General features: G+C 41.7%; 1 protein-coding gene across 8 annotated transcripts in view; it reads left to right on the top strand.

Moving 5' to 3' along the window:
* Positions 1-17,154, top strand: part of bmpr1ba (bone morphogenetic protein receptor, type IBa) — a 544,116-nt gene that overhangs the window by 282,650 nt on the left and 244,312 nt on the right. Inside the window, exon 1 of one of the 8 annotated variants that reach the window (XM_073042443.1) lies at positions 7,802-7,820. The exons of the other annotated variants lie outside the window; for them this stretch is intronic. The gene's annotated coding sequence lies outside the window, so the exon portion shown is untranslated. Of the gene's footprint in view, positions 1-7,801; positions 7,821-17,154 lie in introns of those variants that run through there. 8 annotated transcript variants of the gene reach the window in all.

Here is a 17,154-nt window from a genome sequence, read left to right as displayed (position 1 = left end):
CCGAGTACAAAGATTTAACAGGTGTATTGATTCTTTCCATCTCTTCTGAATGCAAAGTGGAATCCTGTTTGCATTCGGAAGCTGCTCTCTGTTCAGAATTTAGAATTAATTGATTTAATTTAGAATTAATGATTGATTTTTATTGTCAACCAAAGATGTACAGAGGAAACCTGAAGTAGAAAGAAGGAGCTGCCCGTCCCTCTCAGAGATTGTTTTGTTTATAAACACTATGCACTACCAGCAGTGAGTGAGGAATGCACATTGTGCACTCTCACAGGTCAGGCCAGAGTTCACGTTGCCAGATAATGTGTTTGGAATATTTTGGGACATTCTGTCATCCCCAAGAAAAGTTGTGCTGGCTAGCAAAATAAGCTACCATTTATCAAAAGAGAGAGAATGAGAGTGAGATACAATCTTGACCTGATGCTTCACGATTAAAATCTGTGAATAATAAGGGTTATAATTGCACGTTTTGTACTTATGAGTGCTTTGAAAATACGATAAACAGCTAAAATTATCTTCTCTTTGAAGCTAAGCTGTTTGGACTGTTCCTTTTATGTCACCTGTCTTTCACACTTGTACTGTACTTGTTACTTGGACCTTTTTCTCCGCCTCCGTGTGCGTACAGAGGCAGTGAGTGAAGGAGTTAATCAGAATTGGTTAACCTCCCAGGCAAATTAAACCATCAGCCTAAAAGTGCCTGTTCTAAAATGGCTGTAATATACAATTCTCCTTGGCCAGCCTGCTTATGTTTTGAAATAAATTTTGGGAAGAATAATTGTTGTTGAAGTGGCTGAGCCAACTCTCTTAATAACCAGTGTTCAGCAAAGCTCCTTACCATAATCACACAGTTTGTATTGGGAAAACTCATCTGCCATTTGTCATATGTAAGAAAAAACCTGGTTCACTTCTGGATTCTCTTTCTCTGACTTTGAAAAAATATGAAACCTTTTAATTTTCTCCTCATATTCCGATTGCTATTCGTACTGCAGAGTAAGGTCAGCTGATTAATAGTGTTTTAATCAGAATCAGAATTGGGTTTAATATCACTGGCATATGCCGTGAAATGTTTTGACTTTGCGACATATAATAGTTAAATAAGTAATTCAAGAATAGAAGTAAAAAAGGTAGGGAGGAAGTGTTCATGGGTTCAAAGTCATTTCAGAAATCAGAAGGCAGAGGGGAAGAAGCTGTTCCTAAATCACTGAATGTGTGGCTTCAGGCTTCTATACCTCCTTCCTGATGGTAGCAGTGAGAACAAGGCATGACCTGGGTGATGGGTGTCCTTAATGATGGACTCTGCCTCTTTGAAGCATTGTTCATGAAGATGCCCTGGATACAACAGAAGTTAGTGTTAATGAAGGAGTTGACTAATTTTACAACACTCTGCAGCTTATTTTCATCCTGTGCAGTAGCAACCCCCCCCGCCCCATACCAGATAGTGATGCAGCCAGTGATACTACTCTCCATGGTACATCTGTATAAATTTTCAAATGTTTTTGGTGATGTGCCAAATCTACTCAAACTCCTAATGAAATATAGCTGGCCTTGTGCCTTCTTCATAGCTGCAGGTTTGGTCCAGGTTAGATCCTCAGAAGTATTGACTCCCAGGAACATGAAATTGCTCACTCTTTCCACTTCGGATCCCTCAATGAGGACTGGTGTGTGTTCCCTCATCGTTCCCTTTCAAGAAGGATCTGCAGGACTGTTCCAGTGTTATAAGGAAGAATGGAGGAGTGACCTGCACAGAGTCTGTAAGATTATGAAACAATTACCATGGGGTAGATGCAAAGAGACAAGAACTCAGTTCCACAAGCAGCTACAGAGGATTGTAGACTCCACCAACTCCATAATGGGTACAATTGTCTCCACTATCAAAGACATCTCCAAGAGGCGGTGCCTTATTAAAGACCCTCACCACCCAGACATGCCCTCTTCTTACTACTGCCAGTGGGGAGGAGGCATAGGAGCTTGAAGGTCCAAAATAATAATCAATCAGAAACACTTTCTCCCCTCCACCACCAGACTTCTAATCATTTCATGAACCCATGAAGACTACCTGATTATTTCTTCTCATTTGCACTATTTGTTCATATATTTTTGCAATCTATACTAATTTTATGTCTTTGCACTGTACTGCTGTCTCAAAACAACAATTTTTCTGCTGTGTAAGTCAGTGGTGATGCATCTGATTCTGGTTCTAAAAGCCACAAGTAGAACAGTCACCAAAATGTCTAACAGGGAAGGGAGAAGGAAAAGATGTGGGTTTACTCCCTTAGGGATGAAATGATCAACAGGAGCAGATTTGGGAAGAGATACAGTCGGCAATAAACTAACTGTTGCAGCAGCTAAGTTCATGTTCAAGTTTATCATCATCTGACTGTACGTATATACAAGCAAACAAAACATTTCTCTGGAGCATGGTACACCCACACAACATTTATCACACACAGCACATAAAACAAAATATAATGCTATAATGTAGGTAATAAAAGTATAGTTCAAAATGCATGTAGTAAAGTGCAGCCCAGGTAAAGAGTAAGCAGCTTGCTGTCCTAGTTTTGAAAGCTTGGTGGTGGCAATGTATTCATTAGTCTCACAGGCTGGAGGAAGAAGCTGTTATCCAGTCTCACAGTCCTAGTTCTGATGCTTCTATACTTCCTTCTTGATGGTAGTGAGTCAAAGAGACTCTGGGATGTGTGGTAGGGATCCTGAAAAATGCTTTCGGCCCTTTGTCTACAACGCTCCCGGTAATTGTCACAGATAGCGGATGAATGAGACCCTAATGATCTCTCGATCTTTACTATCCTCTGTGCGGTCCAGTGCCTTGCAGCTTCATTACCACACAATGATGCAGCCAGACATGATCCCCTCGCTTAATTGGAATGGTCCATGGCACAAAAAGATGGTGCTCTGAAAGAACATTGCTAGAAAGGGGAAAGGAGCTTTGCATGCCTCAATCTCTCAGGAAGTGTAGATCCTGCTGTGCCTTCTTGACTAGTGATTAGGATTAACTCTGCCACGGGCAGTCCCAATCCTGGCTACGAAAGGAGAAGGGTTGGCATGGGATTAGCAGTCCCATCCCAGTACTACAGAAACGCCATCAGAAGTTCCAAAGACCTCATCCCTAGAGGAGAGGAAGCTGCTCTCTTCAAAGACATATGAAGTCATGTAGGGAAAATCACAAGTCTGTGGAAGCCACACAGGTGATCAATCTTTTATCATTCAGGACCACCAGCTGACTGGCCCAGTTCAGAGGTCTCCGGTGAGCTCCTGTTGGTGGCCTGTGTCCCAGTAGGGATGATGGGGCTGAAGTAGAAGAAAGTAGATTCATGTAAATGGATAGTCAGTATAGACTAACTGGACCGAAAGGCCTAATTCTGAGTTTTAACTCTCTGTGACTCTTAAAATTAAAGCATAAATGATGAAGTACTGTACAATAATTAGTATGATTAAAGGTTTTAGAATTTACAGAATTGTTTCAATTTTGTAACCAATGGGTTGAACAACCCACATACTGAAGAACAATGAAGTACGTGTCAACTAATTGAGTTATCACATGAAAAAACCTATATACCATCTCTCCCCTGCCAGAACTCAGCTGATTCAGGGATAGGCAGCAGGGGAAATGATTCCCTGTCTGAGAGCTGGGAATCCTATCAAAAACTGGACTGACTACATGGCTCCATATAGATTCCACTGGGGCAACTAGGCACACACGTTTCTGTAGAAGATGCCTTAACAAATTGGCCTCTGTAACTTACTTTTAGCGTCCTAGTGAGTGATAATCTGTGGGGTAAGTAGATGAGAGCATGGGGAGGATAAAATGATGGGACTGGCATTGATAGATGCTCAGTGTTCAATGTGAACCTACTGCGCTAAAGGGTCTGTCTCTGTGCTGTATGACTCCAACTTGGACTGACACTTTTAATGCAAAGTCGAAGTTCTTGGGCGGAAGATCCCAGTTAATTTGTTAAGTTGTATCTTGCGGGCCCTGTTTGTGGCTCTACTCCAAGGTCTAAGCAGTTGGTTATCGGAGGTTCCACCCAAGCTGATTGCCTGCCCTGTTTCAAGGATGTATCTGGAGAGGGAGCATGCAGTGTCAATTGTCTCTCTGGGATTGGTGAGGGCCCAAGTGCTGAAGTACATCCTGAAAAATCATGATAAAGTTTTCTTTTTTAAAAATTTTATTTAGAGATACAGTGTGGAACAGGCCCTTCTGGCCCAATGAGCCACATTGCCAAAGAACCCACTTATTTAATCCTGTACAATGACAAATTTGCCTACTAACCAGTACGTCTTTGGTCCGTGGTAGGAAACCAGAACATTCAAAGGAAACCCATATGCTCACAGGAATAGACGTACAGGCTTATTATAGACAGCGCCGGAACTGAGCTCAAACTCTGATGCCCTGAGTTGTAATAGCATCACGCTATCCGCAATGCTAGTCATGATGTCCAGTTTTAAATTTGAGAATTATTTAAATATTCTGATTTAAGAAGTAAGGGCTTATTATGGGCCCATAAAGACCCAGCTAAAACAGCTAAATAAATACTTCAGATGATGGCTTCACTAACTGCCCCTGCAGAGTAACATAAAGTGTTTTTGTAAGTCAGCTGCTTTTTTGTGTTAGGGAATAATTATCTGGAACCATGCATATGCTGAGTAACTAACAAAGATAAAATAAGTAAAAATATTGGATAAAGATTTTACTTTAGAGTCGTCTGATCACCAAAGTGCAAGAGCTCCACAAAGTCTAGCCAACAAGAAAAAAATCTATGAATTAGTAACATGTTGTATCATTCAATAGATTAAAACTACACCTAAGTACAGTATTTAAAACAAAACAGGATAGGCACAGAAGAATCTCCACTGTTGATTGTGGAAATGTTACTGACCTGATCAATAAGGTAACAATAACATGAAATATTGTTTTGAGTCAAGTATATATTTTCCCTCATTAATATAGCAGCTATAGATTTTGTTGTGCCTCAGTTTTAAAATAACTCCCAGGGAATGCATGAAATTCTAAAATGAAATGGAAGGTTGTTCAGCAAATAGGAACTATGCTGATCCTGCTCTAACAATGTTATGAGTATTTTATGCATTTTGATGGAGTGAGGAATAGAATCATGAACAGATGGCATTAAAGGAGGTTAGCTTTACTTACAAGTTTTCAATCCCTTCATTCCAATCTTTATAACAATACATTGTTTTGTCTCCTTTGTAGACTTAGAGGTATATGAATTTCTCATGAATTTTGATGTTGTTGGGTGGTGAAGATCCAGTCACAGACTCCATATCTAATGGACAATAACTAAAAAGTAACATACAAAAAGCTGGAGGAACTTAGCAGGTCAGACAGCATCCATAGAAGGAAATGGACTGTTGATATTTTGCGCCAGCACCCTTCATCTGATGAAGATCACAACAGTCCAGATATAGGGTCTTGACTTGAAATATCGTCTGTGCATTATCCTCCATAGATCCTGCCTGACCCATTCTTATGTGTTGTTCCAGATTCCAGCATCTGTATTCTTTTGTGTCTCCAACAAATAAAAGAATTTGATTAGATTGGTTTTGGAAGTAATTGCTGAGATTCTGGATCAGAAACAGATATATTTTCATTGACTTAGACAATGTGACATGTGTTGTTTTACCGCAGAAGTATAGTGCAAAGATATAATATTACAATAATTATGAAAATAAATGTGCAAAAAAAAAGGAATAATGAGGGTGTGCTGATGGGTTCATGGAATGTTTAGAAATCTGAAAATGGAGTGAAAGGACTGTTCCTGAATCCTTGCGTGTGGGTATTGGGTCTCCCTCCTCCTTGATGGTAGTAACAAGAGAAGAGTAGGCCCTGGTGGTGAAGGCTCTTGGTAATGGATGCCACCTTCTTGAGGCACTGCCTCTTGAAGATGTCCTTGTGCCTTTGGAGCTGTCTGAGTCTGCAATCCTCTGTAGTCTCTTGTGATCCTGTGGTGTGGAGTCTCAATACTAGATGGTGATGCAACCAGTCAGAATGTTGTCCACTGTACATCGATAGATATATTTCCATTGATGACTCCTGACCAGCTGAGTTCCTCCAGCATTTAGTGTGTGTTGCTATGGAAATAGTTTTTTTCTATTTAGAGATGCAGCATGGAACAGGCCCTTTCAGCCCAACAAGCTGCCCTGCCCAGCGACCCACCTCTTTAACCCTAGCGTAATCACAGGGCAATTTGCAACAACCAGCTAACCTACCAAAATTTACGTCCTTAGAATGTGGGTGGAAACTAGAATACCTGGCGGAAACCCACATGCCCACAAGGAGAGTCATAGAGACCCTGTACAGATAGCGTCAGAATTGAACTCTAAACTTCAACACCCTGACCTGTAATAGCATCATGCTAACTGCTACGCTACCATGTATCTCGGGTATATCACTGCCCCTTCTTAGGCAGTTCCTTGGAGCTGACAGTGAGATATCTGTGGGTACTGAAGTGGATGATGAGGGTATTCCACACGTGGAATAGGAGGTGCTTCAGTGGTTGTTTGGGTAGATCATTCACAAGAGGTTGTGTTCCATCGTCCATTTACACAGAGTGCTGTTAATGCACAGACTCGAGATTCTCAGTAGCATCCTGAATGGTCCTGCTCACTTTGAGTAATCATGGGGCAGACATTCCATTAACTCAGTAGGAATGTTGCATTTGTTCGAAGATTCTTTGAGCACACATTCTGTACATCACTGGGCACAGATGAAATCGGTTGCTTCCAATCTAAGAGCAGCAGCTTGTTGATAATGCATAAAGCTATGAAAACGTGAATGATTTGTAACGTAAGAAGCAATGCAGCCACTTTGTACACAGTAAGGTCCCACGCATAAGAATGAGAGAGAGTGCAGAGGAGATTAACGAGGACGTTGCCCTGATTGAGGGGTATACCTTATGAGAATAGGTTGAGTGAACTCGTTCTTTTCTCCTTGGAGCGACGGAGGATGAGAGGTGACCTGATAGAGGTGTAGAAGATGATGAGGGCATTGATCATGTGGATAGCCAGAGGCTTTTTCCCAGGGCTGAAGTGACTAACACGAGGGGGCATAGTTTTAAGGTGCTTGGAAATAGGTAACAAGGGGATGTCGGGGTAAGTTTTTCACACAGAGAGTGGTGGATGTGTGGAATGCACTGCCGGCGGCGATGGTGGAAATGGATACAATTGGGTTTTTTTAAGGCAGGTACATAGAGCTTAGAATAATAGAGTGTTACGCACTAGGGAACTTCTAGGCAGTTTCTAAAGTAGGTTACATGGTCAGCACAACATTGTGGGCCGAAGGGCCTGTAATGTGCTGTAAAATTCTATGTTTTATGTTCTATGTACTATAATGAGCTGGAACAGTGAGTTCTCTCCACCCATTTGGTTCTTGAGGCAACTGTCACAAGCTCACGAGAGTGTAACAAGACAATGACCACTTTGATAACTTTGCACTAGAATGAACCTTTAAAAATTCTGATTGTATTTTTCTAAAATTGTGTTGATGTTTAATTTATGTTTTTTTTGTGAGTGCTGCTTATATGATATTCTGTGCCTGTAAGGCTACTGCAAGTAAGCCTTTCATTGCACCTGTGCGTACAAATACTTCTGCCTACGATGATAAACTTTGACCAAATAGTATTATTTTCCAGGGCTTGTCTGAGTACAATGCATTGTGCTGGATTTCTCCTTTCTCCTTTCAGTACTGCCCTATCTGAGGGGCTCGGTGGACAAGGACCATGCAATCCCTCAATGTCAATTTGAAGCATCAGCAGGTAGATTTGCATTCGAGTCCATAACAAGGGGTAAGAGTCAGAGCTACCACATAAAGTGGAGAGAAGTGAAACTTGGTTCTCAAAGGATTTCATGCTTCATCTTTCAATTATATGTAAGATAACCTGTAAACTTGCCCACATCAATTCAATGTTTAATTCCCAAGACCCTGTATTTACTTCGATAGCAAGTATAAATGACTGCTGTGTTAAAAGGGGAATCTTTCTGCATTCTGGCTCAGAATGCCTGATTCCTTATTGTTTGTTTGTGGTTGTATGGGAGGCAACATTCGCCAGTCCCCGGGACAGAAAGTGCCAGCCACACAGTGTGTAACTGGAGTCATGCATAGGCCAGACTGGGTTGCGGTAGCAGGTTGCGTTTTTGTTGAACATTAGCAATCTGGCAGCTTTTGTTGCCTTGTTGATTTCTGTGGTGCCAGCCCGCAAGTTTACCAGGTTCATTAATTTTACTTTTACAGCCTGTCATGCTGGGAGTTGAACTCCTAACTCTAGGTGTCTAGTCCAGTATCATAATTGTTCGCCTGCTGTAGCCCTCAACGTCAGAGGCAGCAGAGGATCAGTCATGTCAATCTTAAATTGCACCTCTGGCTTATAGCAGGTCACACCTAACAGCGTATTAGCAACTTCCAAACAATGCGCAGTGTTTTCAGTATAAAATGGGTCGATGCACTTCAATAACCTTTTGTTCAGCTGCAGCATTAGAATGAAAGAGTCAAGCTGAGTCAGAATGTTATCTGTTGCACATCCGAAGTTCTGACAAGCCGCTGGATTCTCACGTACTATCAAAAGCTACAAGAACATTTCATTAATTGTTAAAAAGCTCTCTGAGAGCTTCTAATGTTTTGAACAGTCGCTCACCTGCTTGGTAGTCGTGGAAAACAGGAAGTTCTCCCAGATTCCAAATAATGATCAGGATTCCTCACGCAGTTAGAGCACAGAACAGTACAACCCAGACTCAGCTCCTTTAGCCCATTATGATGTGCTAAACTAATTAAATGCTCAACTAAACTAAGCCCTTCTGTCTACACAGGTCCATATCCCTCTGTTCCCTGCACATGTATGTGCTTATCTATGAGCCTTTTACAAATGCTTATCATATTTACCTCCACTATCACCATGGCAGTGCACTTCAGACACCCACCACTCTCTGTGTAAAAAACATCACCCGCACATCCCCTTTGAATTTAGGTATACGTAGTATGAGAACTTTCATCCTTGAGGAAAGGAAACCAGGTATCTATCGATGTCTATCATAATTTTATGAAGCTATATCATGTCTTTCCTCAGCCTTCGCTCCTCCAGAGAAAACAACGCAAGTTTGTCAGATCTCTCCTTATAGGATATGCCCTCTGATCAAGGTGGCATCTAGGTAACCCTCTTATGTACCTTCGCCAAGGCTTCCAAATCCTTCCTATAATGGGGCAAACAGAACTGAGTGCAATTCTCCAGGTGCATCCTAACCAGAGTTTTATAAAGCATCGACATAACTTCCTGATTCTTGAATTCAAATGCCGTGACTAACAAAAGCAAACATGCCATGTTCATTCTTTACCACTATATCAACATATTCTAGCATGTCATTATAGGGTAAGCAGTAAGAATTTATATGGGGTATCTGAGGGGGACCTCCCTCACCCAGGGAAATGTGGGTATCTGGAATGCATTGCCTGAGAGAACAGGAGGAGCAAGGCTGTTGAAAAGACTGGATGGGATAGAGATTTTCGAATGTATTCAGGGAAGATTCAAGGTTCAACATTATTTAATGTCATTTCTTATACACAAGTGTAAGGAGAATGAAATAATTGTTACACTAGATCCAATGCACCACAAAAAAATCACAAAAGATGAAGAATACAATAATACTAAAAAAAAACACACTATCACACCCCCCGCCCCCGGAAGTTTTCATGTTTTATTGTTTTACAACATTGAATCGCAGTGGATTTAATTTGGCTTTTTTGATAACAGAAAAGGACTCATGTCAAAATGAAAACAGATCTCTACAAAGTGATCTAAATGAATTACAAATATAAAACTCAACAACCCCACCACCACCACCGTTCTTCCAAACCAGTGAACACAGGCCCAGAGCCATCAGTAACTGCTCATACATTAGTAATACATACATACTGAAAGTATTTTCAGTCATTGCCATGCTAGTATTATAACCTCTCACCACTAGTGGCTCTATGGTGCTTTTTCAGAGCCTCTCCTATTCCCTCACCTGCTGTTAAAGGTCTGGTCTATTTTTATTATTCTAAATTGAAAAGATGAAATAAACAGGCACTACTTAAACCAGGAGGTGAATTTCCCATTGTAGCAGAGTCTGGACAACCCAGACAGAATAATGAATAAGTTATACTTATGTTTCTTAATGTTGGCACTTTGCATAAATTAGTTGGCACATCCATTTCAGAGGGAAAGCAGTTTAAATTGCAGAAGCATACTTTATACTTCTGTAAAGCTTTAAAGCTATGTCTGTGGAGTGTTCTACCTGTCTAACTATACATAGTCTTTTTTCTGAATACTCATCTCTTTGTCTACTGCGGTTCATTGGTCCAGTTTAGAGATGTGGTTGGTTTGATTCCTAGGGCCTGTTGCAGTAACTGACAGAACAAAGCTGTACGATGGGGGGGTGGGGGGAGTTGCGGGACAGGTGCTAAGGCTGGGCAAAGCAGTGGTGCATGCGGGTTCAATTTCAACATTCAAGAGAAATCGGAATATGTATGTGGACTACAGGGATATGAAGGGCTGTGGTTGACATGTGGGGTCGATGGGACAAAGCAGAATAACAGTTCAGCATGGACTAGATGAGCAGTAGGGCCTTTTTTGTGCTGTAGTGCTCTATGACTATCACTCTAAAAATTCTGAACAACTCCAACTGCAGATTTAAAGGGTATGGGAAAATTGCTTGCAATGAGCAATAGTACAGGAGGACCATTAAAAAATAAACTTGCATTTATAAGCCCATAGGATTACAAGACATAGGATCAGAATTAGGCCATTTGGCCCATCAAGTCTGCTCCGCCATTCAATCATGCCTGATCATTTTTCCCCTCCTCAGCCGCACTACGTGGCCTTCTCCCTGTAACCTTTGATGCCATGGCCAATCAAGACCCTATCAACCTCTGTTTTAAATACACCCGACAACCCGACCTCTACAGCTGCCTGTGGTAACAAATTCCACAAATTCACCACCTTCTGGCCAAAGAAATTTCTCCGCATCTCTGTTTTAAATGGATCCCACAACCCTGTTCTGAGGTTGTGCCCTCTTGTCCTAGACTCCCCACCATGGGAAACATGCTTTCCACATCTACTCTATCTAGGCTTTACAGCATTCAAAAGGTTTCAATGAGAACCCCCCCCTCACCATCCTTCTAAATTGAAGAGAGTACAGACCAAGAGCCATCAAACATTCCTCGTATGATTACACTTTTATTCCCAGAATCTTCCTTGTTAGCCTCCTCTGAATCCTCTCCATTGCCAACACATCTTTTCTTAGATGAGGAGCCCAAAGCTGTCCACCATGCTCAGGGTGAAACATCTCCGGTGCTGAATAAAGCCTCAGCATCATATTCCCAAGTCCCTTTGCATCTCGGATTTTTGGATTTTCTTCCTGTTTAGAAACATTTATTTTGACTACCAAAGTGCATGGCCATGCATTTTCCAACATTATATTCATTTGCCACTTTCTTACCCATTCTCCTAATCAACACCACCTGCCCCTCCCCCAATCTTCATATCATCTGCAGACTTGGCAACAAGGCCATCTATTCCATCATCTAATTCACTGATATACAGCAGAAAAAGAAGTGGTCCTGACACCGACCCCTGCGGAACACCACTAGTCACTAGTAGCCAAGCAGAAAAGGATCGATCCTTTTATTCCATAAGACCATAAGGTATAGGAGCAGAAGAAGGCCTTTCGACCTGTCAAATCTACTCCGCCACTCAATCATGGGCTGATCCAATTCTTCTGGTTATTCCCTTGCCCCTGCCTTCTCCCCATACCCTTTGATGCACTGGCTAATCAAGAACCTATTTATCTCTTCCCTAAATTCACCCAGTGACTTGGCCTCCACAGCCACTCATGGCAACAAGCTCCACAGATTTACCACCCTCTAACTAATGTAATTTCTTTGCACCTCTGTTCTAAATGGATTTTCTTCAATCCTGAAGTCATGCCCTCTTGTCCTACACTCCCCTACCATGGGAAATAACTTTGCCATATCTAATCTGTTCAGGCCTTTTAACATTTGGAATGTTTCTGTGAGATCCCCCCTCATTCTCCTGAACTCCAGGGAATACAGCCCAAGAGCTGCCAGACGTTTCTCATATGGTAACCCTTTCATTCCTGGAATCATTCTTGTGAATCTTCTCTGAACACTCTCTGATGTCAGTATCTCCTTTCTAAAATAAGGAGCCCAAAACTGCTCACAGTACTCTAAGTGTGGACTCACAAGTGCCTTATAGAGCCTCAACATCACATCCCTGCTCTTATATTCTATATGTCTAGAAATGAATGCCAACATTGCATTCACCTTCTTCACAACTGACTCAGCTTGGAGGTTAACCTTTAGGGTATCCTGCAAAAGAACCAAAGTCCCTTTGCATCTCTGAATTTTGAATTCTCTCCCCATCTAAATAGTAGTCTGCCCATTTATTACTTCCACCAAAGTGCATTACCATACACTTTATAACATTGTATTTCATTTGCCACTTCTTTGCCCATTCCCCTAAACTACCTAAGTCTCTCTGCAGGCTGTCTGTTAGATAGATAGATAGATAGATAGATAGATACTTTATTCATCCCCATGGGGAAATTCAACTTTTTTCCAATGTCCCATACACTTGTTGTAGCAAAACTAATTACATACAATACTTAACTCAGTTTAAAAAAAAAATGATATGCATCTAAATCACTATCTCAAAAAGCATTAATAATAGCTTTTAAAAAGTTCTTAAGTCCTGGCGGTAGAATTGTAAAGCCTAATGGCATTGGGGAGTATTGACCTCTTCATCCTGTCTGAGGAGCATTGCATCGATAGTAACCTGTCGCTGAAACTGCTTCTCTGTCTCTGGATGGTGCTATGTAGAGGATGTTCAGAGTTATCCATAATTGACCGTAGCCTACTCAGCGTCCTTCGCTCAGCTACCGATGTTAAACTCTCCAGTACTTTGCCCACGACAGAGCCCGCCTTCCTTACCAGCTTATTAAGACGTGAGGCGTCCCTCTTCTTAATGCTTCCTCCCCAACACGCCACCACAAAGAAGAGGGCGCTCTCCACAACTGACCTATAGAACATCTTCAGCATCTCACTACAGACATTGAATGACGCCAACCTTCTTAGGAAGTACAGTCGACTCTGTGCCTTCCTGCACAAGGCATCTGTGTTGGCAGTCCAGTCTAGCTTCTCGTCTAACTGTACTCCCAGATACTTGTAGGTCTTAACCTGCTCCACACATTCTCCATTAATGATCACTGGCTCCATATGAGGCCTAGATCTCCTAAAGTCCACCACCATCTCCTTGGTCTTGGTGATATTGAGACGCAGGTAGTTTGAGTTGCACCATATCACAAAGTCCTGTATCAGTTTCCTATACTCCTCTTCCTGTCCATTCCTGACACACCCCACTATGGCCGTGTCATCAGCGAACTTTTGCACATGGCAGGACTCCGAGTTATATTGGAAGTCTGATGTGTACAGGGTGAACAGGACCGGAGAGAGTACGGTTCCCTGCGGCGCTCCTGTGCTGCTTACCACCGTGTCAGACCTACAGTCTCCCAACTGCACATACTGAGGTCTATCTGTCAAGTAGTCCACTATCCAATCCACCATGTGAGAGTCTACTCCCATCTCCGTTAGTTTGTGCCTTAAGATCTTGGGCTGTTTCCTCAACACTACCTGCTCTTCCATCTATCTTTGTATTATTGGCAAATTTGGCCACAAATCCATTAACCCCATAGTCCAAATAATTGACATACATCATAAAAAGCAGCGGTCCCAACACCAACCCCTGTGGAACTCCACTGGTAATTGGTATCCAGCCAGAATATGATCCCTTTATTCCCACTCTCTGTTTTCTGCCGATAAGCCAATGCTCTACCCATGCTAGTAACTCCCCTGTAATTCCATAGGCTCTTAACTTGCTAATCAGCCTCATGTGTGGAACCTTGTCAAAGGAAAACTGAAAATTCAAATATACAACATCCACTGCATCTCCTTTATCCATCCTACTCGTAATCTTCTCAAAGAATTCCAACAGGTTCGTAAGGCAAGATTTTCCCTGAAGGAAACCATGCTGATTTTGTCCTATCTTGTCCTGTGTCACCATGTACTCCGTAACCTCGTCGTTAACAATTGACTCCAACATCTTCCCAACCACTGATGTCAGGCCAACTGGCCTATAATTTCTTTTCTGCTGCCTCCCTCCTTTCTTAAAGATTGGAGTGACATCTGCAATTCTCAAGTCCTCCAGAACCATACCAGAGTCTAATGGTTCTTGAAAGATCATTTCTAATGCCTCCACAATCTCTTTTGCATTTACATTAGCTTTGACTTTCCTTGTCAGCCACAGTTGTACTATTTTACCATTTGAGTATTTCATTGTTTTTTGGAATACATCTCTCCTGCACCTTCCTCATTTTTCCCAGAAATTCAAGTCACTGCTGCTGTGCTGTCATCCCTGCCAGCACCTCCTTCCAATTTACTTTGGCCAACTCATCTCTCATACCACTATAATTTCCTTTCCTCCACTGAAATACTGCTATATCAGACTTTACTTTTTCCCTATCAAATTTCAACTTTATTGTATCGTTCTTCTAATATGGGACTCCCTCGGGGTCAAGGATGAGTTGCCTCCCTCAGTTTTTTTTGTAGGTTCTGAGATTATTGTGGCTGATGTAGGAACTGTAGGCTCGTCCACAGATGACACAGGAAGGAACCAACAGGGCAGGTGGGTGGGTGGTTTATGAAGTGGTTCTCACTTTCTGCCCCTTCTGCGGGGCCTCTGTTTGCTTCCAATATGTGACTTCAAGGTTCTCAGTAGCATCTGCTCCACTTTGGTCAGAGTTTGCCGAGAGTTAGTGGGGATGTTTCATGCCCTCAAGGAAGCTTTGAGCACATCAGAGAAGTTTGCTTCTCTGAGTGCCTTCACTCACTGAGATCAGTAAAGAATGTCTGTTTCTGGCATCTGGTATCATGCTTCATATATTCTTGTTTATCAGTCATTAAAGTATTGGAAGATGCAGATAAAGACTAATTGATTTGGAAGCCCTGTCAGAATTGGGAGATCATGTAATAAGGCTAATGAGAGCAAGGCTGAGCCAGATTGTGAAAATGGATATCATGATCACTTATGGTATTAAGGGATATTTTTAATAGGAAAGAAATATGGGTTGGCTGGGCAAGGAAGAACCTAACTACCAAAATTCAACCATGCAACCACAAGCTCATTACAGCCTCTTGTTGTACGTGAAGAATTTACCTTTAAACGCCTCATAGACTGGTGAAAAGGAACCAAACTAAATGTGGTGCTGGTTCCATAGTGGAATGTGGGAGAGGGCAGTTGACACCCATTTATAATTCCATTATAGATGGTGGAAAATTTGTGTTCCTCATTGGAAAACTTAGCTTGGCCGGCAGTCAGCTTTACTGTCTGGGAGTGTTTGTCCAGCTGAGGTTTAAGCAGTCTCTTAAGATTTCTTTGACGTGTAGAAAATATTCACATTTTTGTGTGATTAACCTTTTGGATACCACATCATTTGAAAGGTGATTGAAAACCATCTGCAGAATGATTTTGGTATGTAATTAATATTCCAACAATAATTCCAGTGCTGGCCTGGCTGGAATCCCAGGCTCTGTAAAGATCAGCCTGTTCCAAATACCGCTACCCATGCGTATTGTGACATGTCCTGTTTGCCCACTCACGCTGGCTTCACTTTGAATTTTAAGTTATTAACCTGCACTTAAGAGACTCTCTCTGTCTCTGTAGTTGCTGGTCTCCTTCCAAGCCCTTTACCTATTTAGCTATTTCATTAAATCGATCCTCACTTTCCTTCACAGCCACATGGAACGACTCCATGCCCTGATGTTGTGCAATGCCTCTGCCTCTCTCTAAGAATCCTCTCCAATACTTTGCCCACTACTAGTGTAAGACTCACTGGATTGTGATTCTTAGGATTTTTCATCTTACCTATCTTAACAATGGAATAATATTTGCTACCTGTCAGTCTTGTGGTTCTTCTCCTGTGGCCAGTGTGGATGCAAGGATCATCAATGGTGCAACATCTTCTTCCCCTTGCTTCCTTTTGTTAACCTGGTGTATATCCCATCCAGTCCCAGCGACTTATCTAACTTCATGTTTTTTATAAGTTCCAGCACGTCCTTTCATAACATTAACATTTTCTAGCACATCAGCCTATTTTACACTATCTTGACATTCGTTAAGCTCTCTCTCACTAGTGAACACTGAAGCAAAGTATTTGTTTAGGATCTCTCTTACCTCCCTCCACACTTTCTGTTCTTCAGGTATGAGTAGAATACCTTAGAGTTTTCCCTAATCCTACTCACCAAGGACTTATTACATTCCCTTCTAGCTTTCTTAAATTTATTCTTAAGCTCTTTCCTGGATTCTTTATAACTTTCAAGAGCCTTGTCTGATCTTTTTTTCCTAAACTTTACATATGCTTGTTTCCTTCTTCTTAATCTCACTTGTCAGCCATGGTTCCTTCTCCCTGCCTCAATGGGACAATCCTATCTAGAATCCTGTTCAAGCGCTCCCTAAACAACATTCACATTTCTGTTGTACATTTCCCGGAGAACATCTTTTCCCAATTAACTCTCTCAAGTTTGTGCCCAATAGCATCTTAATTAACACTCTCCCAAATAACTATTTCTCCATAGCATTGATGCCTATCCTGTCCAAGGCCATGCTAAAGGCAGTAGTGTTAATCATTGTGTATCTTTTTATTATGAGTGGAGTTTAAAGAATTGAGGGGTATGCCTTGTGCCAATAAATTCTTGTGCATGCCATCCTGGGCAGAGATGCCATAGGCTTTTCACTCCTGATCAGTGTTGCTTGGTCTAAGTCAGAGAACTTCTTATCCAAATACTGTAGGCATACTTTCACCAGATAGCCTGCAGTTCAATAAAATGGTTTAGTACCCACCCGTCTTTCGAGCAATCAGATATGGGGTGACTCCTTCATTTTCTACAGTTTGTATGGTGAAGGTACATTTGTAGTGTCTTCAGCTGGAGAGCCCCCTGTGTCTGATCCAGTGACAGTGAAGCATTGGTAATAACTTTCCAAGTCAAGATGGTGTCAGAAAGTATATGATTAATAA

The sequence above is a fragment of the Hemitrygon akajei genome, chromosome 4, assembly GCF_048418815.1.
Source record: "Hemitrygon akajei chromosome 4, sHemAka1.3, whole genome shotgun sequence".
Lineage (NCBI taxonomy): Eukaryota > Metazoa > Chordata > Chondrichthyes > Myliobatiformes > Dasyatidae > Hemitrygon > Hemitrygon akajei.
This window is presented reverse-complemented; position numbering and strand designations above follow the sequence as displayed.